Source organism: Pinus tabuliformis, chromosome 8, assembly GCF_031772625.1.
Source record: "Pinus tabuliformis cultivar Carrire ecotype Pingquan chromosome 8, CPIR1, whole genome shotgun sequence".
NCBI classification, from domain to species: Eukaryota; Viridiplantae; Streptophyta; class Pinopsida; order Pinales; family Pinaceae; genus Pinus; species Pinus tabuliformis.
The window spans coordinates 1,302,390,691-1,302,402,530 of NC_142294.1; the positions used below are offsets into that span (position 1 = coordinate 1,302,390,691).

The window sequence follows — 11,840 nt, forward strand, 5'->3', positions numbered from 1 at the left end:
TCAACCCACTGTTTGCATTTCCCTTGGAGTGAATCATAGAATAACCTTATGCAAACATCCTCATGTTTAACTCTAAGAAGCTCAGCAAAATGACAGAAATCTGAGATATACTTCAACGTTAAACTCAAGTCTTCTCCATTGAATTTTGGACCATTCCTTAGAAAATATGCATCCTTGGGAAAATGATTTGGGAAACCATGAATTCCTGAGAAATCTATGCATGCATACCTTGAACAAAGAATGGCAGCTTCTGGGTCCTTCATAACTCCAGTGGAATCACCATGAATGTATAAACCTTGAATTCTTCAACAATGGAGTCGCCAAGGTAGTTTTGCAGCCTCGAAAATCATTTTGAACTCCTGCTACCTTCAGAAATCCAATCTTCAAATTACGGGAGTGAGTAATCTTCAGTCTCCCGGCAGACGCACCAAAATGTTATCACAAAATCAGTACTAAGGGCTGCAGCCAAGCAAGATTTCATGTAACTCTTTCAACCAGACTTTAGACCAAGGATTAGCCTCCTTGATCAGAGAGGGCTCTCTCACAGACTTTTGATAAAAATCAATCACAACAACAGATGGCTAACTCTTTACAAATTCATGAAAACAAAGCTGGTTGAACACATATCAAATTGGTCTTCATTGGGCTATGGAGTCTTACACATTTAATAAACAAAAGCACAGTCATTTCATGGAAGTCAAGGCTCTTTGCATTAGATGTTCAAACATATCTCACACAAACCACAGCTTGCCAAACATACAGGAAGTCAGAGCATTAGAAATGAATTCTGAGTGATTATGTTATAACAAGGCTGTAAAAGAACATATAAGAGAAAACACCACCATCATATTTGAACAAAATAATCCATTGAGAATCTTGAGAAGAAACAACCACTGTTTTACTATTACTGTAACAAGTCTTTACATTGACCCAAATAACTCTGTTTTTGTATAAAATGTCCAACCCTTTCTACATCCAACATTGATCCATATATAGGCAAACAAACTTAACCACCTCGAGCTTCCTCCTCCAGCATGAGGGGAGCCTCGAAGGTGGCTATTGACTATCCCTATCTAGTGCATAACTAATTTATTAATTACATAATGGCTAAACTGAAATTACAAATGGTTTTCATTTAATCAAAATCCAAAATCTTTGCTCCTCGTAATATGATGCTTTTCTGGCTCTTGACACATGTCCTTTTGCTGCTTGGGTTGAGGTATCTTGAAGGAGAGTACACTGAACGAGCTAGCTTTGGATTCTAGTTGCGTGGATGGCTCATTAATTGACCAAGAGATGTGCTCTATTTTATCGGTCTTTGTCTTCCAACATTTTCCGAAAGTGTAGCAGCATGTTCCCCAAATCTTTTAATAATCCCAGGTATGGAATGCTACCATGTTTTTGATGTGCTGTAGGTGGTATTGATAGACAGGTGTTTCTCTTCCTCAACTCCCGCTCACAGTATCACACTAGCTGCTCTGCGCTTAAAATCATCACCTACAGCAGTTTCGTAGCGTGCTACGAAACTGCTGTTAACAACCTCTATTTGTTCCATAGCAAATGAATCTGTAGTTGGTAAATGATTTGCTTGAGAATCTTGAGAATTCCTGTGTGCTCTTAGCAAGAAGTCTGAATGGAGTCTACCTCTGCAAACAGCTAAAAGGTGGGCATTTAAGTAATCCAAGTCCTTGTATACCCCTCCATACTACTGGAAATTTTGCTTCAGAAGTCCTTCGTACCACCTCTAAAGCTGCAACTTTCAATAGAAAGAAAACAAATTGACCTGTAGTTTCTCTTGTTATTTGTTCAATATTAATGCTACTATGAAGAACGTGAACCTTGAAACACATCCTAGAATGTGGCTTGAGGAAGGTAACACTCTGATTTTCTTATCTTGATCTTCTTCCCCAGGCCTACAAAACCAGGGCTCACTCCACTTCACAGTCTTCATCACTGAACTCCTCTTTACAACATTACTATCTTCTGCATAACACTGGGGCTGGTACAGGTTCTTGCAAAACATAACTTTCACTTAATTTCATTGCAGTTGTAGTATGGGTGTTGTAATGATGTCATGTACTGTCGCATTATCATTGATCCATCATCATCATCATTTTAAAGAAGATCGACCATCATAAAATCATAGCTCTGCTTATGAATATGATTGGTATCCTGTAGTTATAATTGATGACTGTATTCATGTCAGTGTCCTCCAAACAACCACTAATGAAAACTTCAACATGAATTCTAACGACAAGCAACAAACAGAACCAATAGAAGGACCTATACAGTGATCCGTTCAACATTTGGTGTTCTCCCAGCAAATGTCAAGATAGCGCAATGTCTTTCTGTATTTTCTTAAAGCCATCTTATAATCCCTTTTCTTGTAATTTTCATTCCCAAAACATTTCGCAGAATCTACTGCATTCATTCACCATGAAATTTCTGCAGATTTCTCATCAAGATCAGCTGGCCAGTCTGGATACAAATCTCCATCTTTGAAGAAATTAGCTATTCCATCATCTGATCCTTCTGAGATCTCCTCACAATCTGAAATTACCACATCTAGAGAAAGGCGGTCACTACTTTCTGTGGGAGTATACTCATTGCCACGCACAACTCCCATGCCTTTAATTACCTTCCCAAAGACAACACGCTTTCCATCCAGATGGGAAGTCCTTGTTGTTGTGATGAAAAATTGAGAGACATTTGTATTAGGTCCAGAGTTTGCCATTGACAACATTCCTCTGCGCTCATGTTTCAGTTGAACGTTTTCATCATCAAACTTTAATCCATATATTGATTCACCCCCTGTACCATTCTGAACTGAAATGTCTCCATCTCGTATTATAAAACCTTTGATAACTCTATGGAAAGGAAGCCCTTTGTAATGCAGGGGGCGCCGGTATGAGGGCCAATGCACAAAGTCCTGAAATTTGGTCATATATTCGACAAGTTCCTCGAGACTCTGCTTTTCCTGTTTCGGTTTCTTGCCAGAGACACAAAAACCTTCTTTGCAATGGGAGGCACCGGCTTAGAACACGACCCCCAGACACCAGCACTATCATATGATCCTTGTCAAGCAGCTGCAGCTGCATATTGCCGTCGAATTAAGCTAACTACAATTCCTTGCACGCAGTTCACAAGAAAAACACGTCCAATCTCCACAGCACCTGTGACTTTGTCTGGTGATTAACGTTGTGTTGACATTGAAAAACCACAAGCGGATTGTGGAGGAGTTGCTTGCTGGTAACTGGATTTCAACCTGGGAATGCGTAATCCACAACACAGTGCCATGTTTTCATTACCATGCTCGTATGCTGGCTACGAAATAGAAAATCTTTCTCCAAAGGAACACAATTGATATATTATGGATTTCCAACATTTGCCTGCTTGCATCGATGAATTTCGGGTTTTTGTTGCTGAACATACACATGTACAGAATGCTATCCGGCTTAACAGAACTGTCGCCATTACTGAACTTCTATTAGGTTCCCGTGATCCTCGTTACAATATTATGGACTGGTGCGAAGAGGTGCTGCGGCTTTGAATACCACATCCGCAGATAACTATCCGAGACAACTGCAATAATTGCATTGTATTTCTAACTCAGATCACCGCGTGTTTCATTTTTTGGCGTGCCCTGGAGTGCTTTAAATCTAGCTCTGTATACTTAGGAACATAATCCAGAACAACATATGGATGTTTTGAACAAGAAACTCCACCATAAGGACGACTAGGCGCATCAAAAAACTATTCACACGTTCCAGATGTCAGCTATATCCTTCATTAGCTTTCATTACATAAGATTGCATGTTACCACGTGTTCTCTTAATGTTTTGATGCTGTTGAAGTTATAAATCCACCATTCAACCGTTTGCACCAAGTGTAACTACCGCAAGTGTTTCAAGGATACTACAGGAAACATTAAACGGCGCCATATATGTCTGACTTCAAGACCTTTTTGAAAAGAGAAAGTTGAGATATCTTGTGTTGATATGCCTGCTGTCTATTGCCCAGAATCTGGACGTCCATGTTCAGAAAGGGCGGTATTGACCTTGCTTATGCGCTCCCAATGCACTTATGATATTTCCAAGTGCCAATAAACCCTTGTTAATGTGAACACCTTCTTTGAAACAGAGACCATCCGCACCTGTCTTCTTGGCTCGTAACGCAAACAATGTTTGTACTGCATTCAAAGGTGCGCAATCCTTCCCTTAGTTTCACAAACAGATATAATGTCCTGTACCATTCCAGCAACTTCCTCCAAGGAATGATTTGAATCCTTTACGTTACCAAGGCCGTCTTCAAAGGAGTTTTGTCTAGCAGTCTCTTCATGTTTCACTGAACCAGGAGCGCCATTTGTTGAACCTACCTTAGCGAACTTCCCATTGAATATCAAAAGAGCTAATCTCCAAAATGTTGGTACATGGTGCACAATGACAGATGTAAGCCTACGAATGAGTCTTCCTCTGAAAGCATCTGCTTCTTCATCAATCACTTCTTTAATATGAGATTTCCCTCTTATATCATTATCACCCAACAGAAGGGAATAAACTATTGAAGACTGCACAAACTCTTATTTGATTTACCCAGAAGATTAGCCACTAAACCATAGACACTGTTCTGCAACTGCTAATGAGAACATTAAACCAATACAAGTATACTTCAATTTAACTATCAGCTTTATACACAATCAATCCATTCAAATTATTGTTTCGGTGCAGGGAGGAACAAAGGATCTGGATTTCTCTTGAACAATTGGGCAATTTGGAGGGCAGCTTGCCAATGCCACATATGCAGCCTTGTGTAGTGCTTCTAGAAGTTTCCCTTAAATATCTGTCATTTCCCAATTTCGCAGCGCAGCCAATGCAAGGTCAATGTTTTCGCTACGAAATCACTAAAACAGATACAGATGGCGCTGCTAAACTGCTAACGAATTTATGCGCTGTGAAACTGCTAAAAAGAATTCAGGCGCTGCGAAAACACCCGGTCTTTAAGCTAAGCTAAAAAATTTTGGCAACAACATTTTCAGTGATAACAGAAAGAATCAACAAAAAGGAAGCGCCCAATCAAATTGGGATTTGTTGGTTGTGAACATACTCTATTTTTTGTTGAAGTCTATAAGGAATTGAGTTCAACAATGTAATAATGCAATGCATCATTAATATTTACAAGATGAAACAAACCATTAAATAGGGGGTAGATCAATATTGACCTTGTCAAACATTTTGTGGCTATTTAGAAACCTACTCTCATGTTGAATAGGTTAGCTACTTTTTGATACTAAACTTATTTTATTTTTTATATTGTAGTTTGATTTCTCCTATAAATAAATTAATCTCCAAAATTTCAATAGTGGATTTTTCTCGTGACATCTAGGTTTCTTACTTATTCTTTTACGTTTCTCACTTATTCTTTGTGTGTTACTATGTATTATTTATGGTTATGTTTGTGTTGAAATTTTTTGTTATTATTATTCTCTTTGCTATAATCTATTATTATTTAATCATACTTAAATTTTCGAGAAATTGATTTAGATGTTTATACTTTATTAGCCAATTATTATAATATAAAGATATAGTGATTTTGTTATAGAATTTGAGCCCTATTTAAGCCCAACATTTGATCATGATGATATATTCTATAGTGCAAACCCAAAAGGTCCTACACTGACAATTCTATAACATTGAAGAAGAATGTTTGAAAGACCACTCCTCCTAACCAATAGGAAGGATATCTACAAGGAGAGATCCCACATCCAAAAAACCATTGCAATCAAGGTTTTCAGAATGAAGATATGCATGAAAAGGTTTCAAGATATGAAATAGACTAGAAAATTGGAAACAAAATCCAAACGATGTCAAATATGAAATAACGCCTTAGAAAGGTCAAAGAAGGTGAGTCAAAAAGTTAGAAGCGTCATGGGTAACATGTACTAGAAAGCAGAAAAATAAGGCTCACAACAAACGTTGGTATGATATGTCAAAAATTTTCCCACCTTACATGATAAGAGTAATGTGGTGGATAATTTTGTAGAAATTTCCCACTGTAGATCACCTGATAATGCAATATACTAAAGCAAAATACTAGATCTACTTCTACAATCAAACTTTGTAGAAGCTTAATCAATTTGAGCTAGATCAATCATAACACATATAACAGAGAAGAAGAAATCATACACATGAAACATAGAAGAATACTATGGGGAAAGCCTCAGCTAAAAACCCTGATCTTTGTATTATCATACAAGTGGAAATATGTCTGGATTACACAAAGCTTTAGCTCACAAGCTATCCAACTCTCAGTACAATCCTTCTGCTGCTCATAAACAGTCAAAGGCTTCTCACAAGCCTTCTCCTATGCCCTCCAAACCTCCTATTTCCTTGCGTAGTTTCTCCTGGGGTCCTTTGCTGCCACTTGTGTGAATTCACCTCTCACACTGTGTAGAAATTACCACTGTAGGTCACCTGATAATGCAATATTCTAAAGAAAATTACTAGATCTACTTCTATAATCAAACTTTGCAGAAGCTTAATTAATTTGAGCTAGATCAATTGGAACACATATAACAGAGAAGAAGAAATAATACACACATGAACACAGAAGAATACTTTGGGGAAAGCCTCAGCTAAAAACGTCGATCTCTGTATTATCATACAAGTGGAAATATCTTAGGATTACACAAAGATTTAGCTCACAAGCTATCCAACTCTTAGTACAATCCCTCTGCTACTCATAGATAGTCAAAGGCTTCTCACAAACCTTCTCCTCTGCCCTCCAAGCCTCCTATTTCCTTGCGTAGTTTCTCTTGGGGTCCAATGATGCCACCTGTGTGAATTCACCTCTCACGCAACTCGCTAAACTCAGAAGTAACTACACGATCCTGAAGGAGATAATTCCTTCTGCATGGATGAGTTTCCTATATAGGAAAAATCCTCCAACTGATAGTACATTGTCCCTTCCTCTGATCTCAACTGGGTCTCTGACTGAACTGACATGCATGAGTTATTTATGAGAGAATATTCAGTTATCTGAAGTGCAACAGTTACATGCATGCATGCATTAACTAACTGAACTCACAATCAGTTCCACAAACTGTTGGAACTAATCTAACTGGATTTAACTTCGTTAACTGAGCTAACTAATTACAACTCAAAGTACAACTCATCCTGATCTCCTTTAATCAAGGGATAACTTCCTTAATCAAAGGGGAAACTGTTGCATGTCTTCACATAGACTTCATGTTTGATTTTCACCAATAATTAACTCAATATGAATTAATTAGTTATTTTTCAAATAGCTGCTAAGATCAAATTCTAATTTTAATTCTCAATTTTAATTTAAGGACTAACTAAAATTAGAACCTATCCCGAAATGCTATTTATAGCAATGCTATTTTTAACATTTCTATTTTATCATTCCTTGTTGCTATATCCAACACTGGTACCTGAAATGCTATTTATAGCATTTCTTGTTGCTATTTTCAACACTCCCTCTCAACAAGAAAGGCATTCAACTCAAACTCGATCCTGAACCTTTGGAATGTTTTGCATGCAACACTTCTCCCTAGTGTTGTTGCTCCAGTAACTCTAGAAACAAAAAATATCCAACCTGAATCAGAATGATGCCTCTGTCATCAAAGTCTCTGACTGCTATTGCCTCTGTCGACTGAAAACTCTACACCTCTGTGCTCTTCAGTATCTGACTGCTCTAGCCTCTGTCAATTTGATCTCTAACTACATCAATCACACTGATTCCTGCTGCTACATCCGTGCTGTTGCTAGTCCTATCTCCCAACATGCATCCACACTGCACCTCCTCTCATCATGTTGCAACGTGTTGCCCAATGCTGCACTGCAACTCAGTTACTGAGAAGTAAGTAACTGATCTCCCAACTGACCTCTTTGTTGGGCTAGAAACATCCTCTGCTGCTGAAGCTTCCTCTGTCGCTCCATCCGCATCCATCTCTACCCACTTAGCCAGTCCTGCTACTCCTTGTCGAGGCTCCTGTAGCAAGGTCTAATCAAAAGAGGTTGGGTACCTCAATGATCCTGCCCCTATTCCAGCCTTCTTGGGACTATCACTCCACATCGCCCCACCTCCAAGCTAGAGGTATGGATGCATGTGATGCCTCTAACCACTTGGCTCGAAATTTTCCCCTACTGGAGGTCTCTGAATGAGTGGATGACTCCACTCGATCTCATCTCGGCTTCTCCAATTGTGGCTGCTCCACAACCTCCTGAAGCTGCTTCACCAATTGTGGCTCCTCCACAATTGTCTGAGACTTCTTCTGGCACTGCATGTTGAGAGGTAATATACTCTCCCTCTCAACCACCAAGTCTCCAATAGTTGCCTTGTTCTTCAAGGATTTGCATGAATCTTGAACGTCAAGATCATACAGGTTCTTGACTTGTGAACCGATCTGCTTCACCTATCTTGTGGTGATGTGTCTAAGGAAAACCTTTCCCTTACTGAAGACTACATCATAGCCTTTGTCTTCTAGCATTGCAATCGATACCAAGTTTTTCCTCAGTCTTGGCACATACTTCACATCTGTCAAGGTAATGCGAGCTCCATGCTCCCTTTGAAAAACAACTGTACATACTCCTGAGACACTATACTTTTCATCATTACCCATCTCTATGAGTATTTGGAGATCTTTCTCCTCCAAGGTATTGAACAAACCCTTATTGCCGATCATGTGGAATGAAGCTCCACTGTCAAGAAACCAACCACATCCCGCCAAGGATGAAACCATGCATGCGATGAGGGTGAAATCCAACTCGAACTGTGAGTCCAATGCCTCACCTTCAGATCCTTCCTTGGATCCCATCTTGGATTTCTTCAATGGACAATTTGTTGCAAAATGGCCCACCTCATGACAATGAAAGCATCGCACTTTCGATTTGTCAAACTTCTTCCAAACATGGGAAGAACTCGATTTGGGATGATAATCCTTCTCCTTCCCTTTCTTCACCTTACTCGCTAAGGCGTAGTTTTCTTCATCCTCCTTGGATGAAGAACCATCTCTGGTGCTTATTCTTATCTACTCCTACATCATATTTGACCAAAGTCATTCCCAATCTGGCAGTTTCTCTCTGCCATTTACTGAGCCTTGGTAGCTATGTTATCTCTTAGGAAGACCAAGGACAACAAAACTCACCATGTCATCATCGGTCGTCGTGATCCCTACACTTCCAAGCTCATCCCTGCAGGTGGTGAGCTTGTTCAGATATGTAGAGATCGTGTCACCCTTTTCACACTTGATTTTCTGAATCTTGTCTTTCAGCGCCAGCTTCCTCTGATCGCTGTTGTTCTGATATATATCTTTCAATGTTTTCCACATTGAAAACAATGTTTCCTTCCCATGGAGGCTCAAGACATTGCGGTCTCGAACTCCCTCCAGGAGGATTCTCCTCGCTCTAGCCACACATTTCTTCCATTCTGCCAATTTTGTAGCATTAACCGCTGCTGGCTTTGGGACTTCTTGATCAGTGAAGTCCTTTAGATCGTTGTCCTATAATACTGTTTCCATGCGATCTTTCCAGGCTATATAATTTGAGCTACCATTGAGGGCATACTCGAGTCTTAAACCATTGAACACCATTGGAGAAATTTAAGATGTGATAAGAATTTGAATTCTATAATCAGGAACTTGAAACTTCGAACTTCTCCCTTCTTTGTATACTGTTCTTCGCTTTGATCACCTTTCGTTTGATACCATGTAGAAATTCCCACTGTAGATCACCTGATAATGCAATATTCTAAAGAAAAATACTAGATCTACTTCTACAATCAAACTTTGTGAAATCTTAATCAATTTGAGCTAGATCAATCAGAACACATATAATAGAGAAGAACAAATCATACACACATGAACACAGAAGAATACTCTGGGGAAAGCCTCAGCTAAAAACCCCAATCTTTGTATTATCGTACAAGTGGAAATATCTCAGGATTACACAAAGCTTTAGCTCACAAGCTATCCAGCTCTCAATACAATCCCTCTGTTGCTCATAGATAGTCAAAGGCTTCTCACAAACCTTCTCCTCTACCCTCCAAGCCTCCTATTTCCTTGCGTAGTTTCTCTTGGGGTCCAATGCTGCCACCTATGTGAATTCACCTCTCGCACAACTCACTAAACTCAGAAGTAATTGCAAAATCCTGAAGGAGATATTTCCTTCTGCATGGATGAGTTTCCTATATAGGAAAAATCCTCCAACTGATAGTACACTGTCCCTTCCTCTGATCTCAACTGGGTCTCTGACTGAACTGACATGCATGAGTTATTTATGAGAGAATATTCAGTTATCTGAAGTGCAACAATTACATGCATGCATGCATTAACTAACTGAACTCACAATCAGTTCCACAAACTGTGGGAACTAATTTAACTAGACTTAACTCAGTTAATTGATCTAAGTAATTACAACTCAAAGTACAACTCATCCTGATATCCCTTAATCAAGGGATAACTTCCTCAATCAAAGGGGAAACTGTTGGATGTCTTCACATAGACTTCATGTTTGATTTTCTCCAACTAATTAACTCAAGATGAATTAATTAATTCTTTTTCAAACAGCTGCTAAGATCAAATTCGAATTTTAGTTCTCAATTTTAGTTCAGGGACTAACTAAAATTGGAATCTATCCTGAAATGCTATTTATAACAATGCTATTTTTAGCATTTCTATTTTATCATTCCCTGTTGCTATATCCAACACTGGTACCCAAAATTATATTTATAGCAATGCTATTTATAACATTTCTATTTTTAGTATTTCTTGTTGCCATTTTCAACACATTGCTCACTAAACTCAGAAGTAACTGCGCAATCATGAAGGAGATAATTCCTTCTGCATGGATGAGTTTCCTATATAGGAAAAATCCTCCAACTGATAGTACACTGTCCCATCATCTGATCTCAACTAGGTCTCTGACTGAACTGACATGCATGAGTTATTTATGAGAGAATATTCAGTTATCTGAAGTGCAACAATTACATGCATGCATGCATTAACTAATTGAACTCACAATTAATTCCCCAAACTGTTGGAACTAATCTAACTAGACTTAACTCAGTTAACTGAGCTAACTAATTACAACTCAAAGTACAACTCATCCTAATCTCCTTTAATCAAGGGATAACTTCCTCAATCAATGGAGAAATTGTTGCATGTCTTCACATAGAATTCATGTTTGATTTCCTACAGCTAATTAACTCAAGATGAATTAATTAATTATTTTACAAACAATTGCTAAGATCAAATTCGAATTTTACTTCTCAATTTTAGTTCAAGGACTAACTAAAATTGGAATCTATCTCGAAATACTATTTATAGCATTTCCATTTTTCATTCCTTGTTGCTATGCCCAACATTGTTACCTAAAATTCTATTTATAACAATGTTATTTATGGCATTTCTTGTTGCCATTTTCAACACTCCCTATCAACAAGAAAGACATTCAACTCAAACCCGATCCTGAACCTTTGGAATGTTCTGCATGGAACACTTCTCCCAAGTGTTATTGCTCTAGCAACTATAGAAACAAAAAATCTCCTAACTGACCTCCTTGTTGGGCTAGAAACATCCTCTGATGTTGAAGCTCCTTCTATCGCTAACAAGTGCTCCCTCTGTGACCTCTGAGTTGTTGCAACACTCCATGCATCTTGCACCATTGCACACCTCTCTGTGCCATTCTGCACTAGTGCAACACTCCTCTGCCTCTCGCATTGTTGTAGCCTGCTAGCTCTACACTGTCTTGGGATTCCTGCATTGTAGCTCTCTCTGCCGCTCCATCCGCATCTGTCTCTACCCACTCAGCTAGTCTTGCTAC

At 38.8% G+C, this 11,840-nt stretch overlaps 1 pseudogene; it reads right to left on the minus strand.

Moving 5' to 3' along the window:
- Positions 1–2,299: 2,299 nt before the first annotated feature.
- Positions 2,300–2,944, minus strand: LOC149240233 (peptidyl-prolyl cis-trans isomerase CYP40 pseudogene; annotated as a pseudogene).
- Between the last annotated feature and the right edge of the window lie 8,896 nt (positions 2,945–11,840).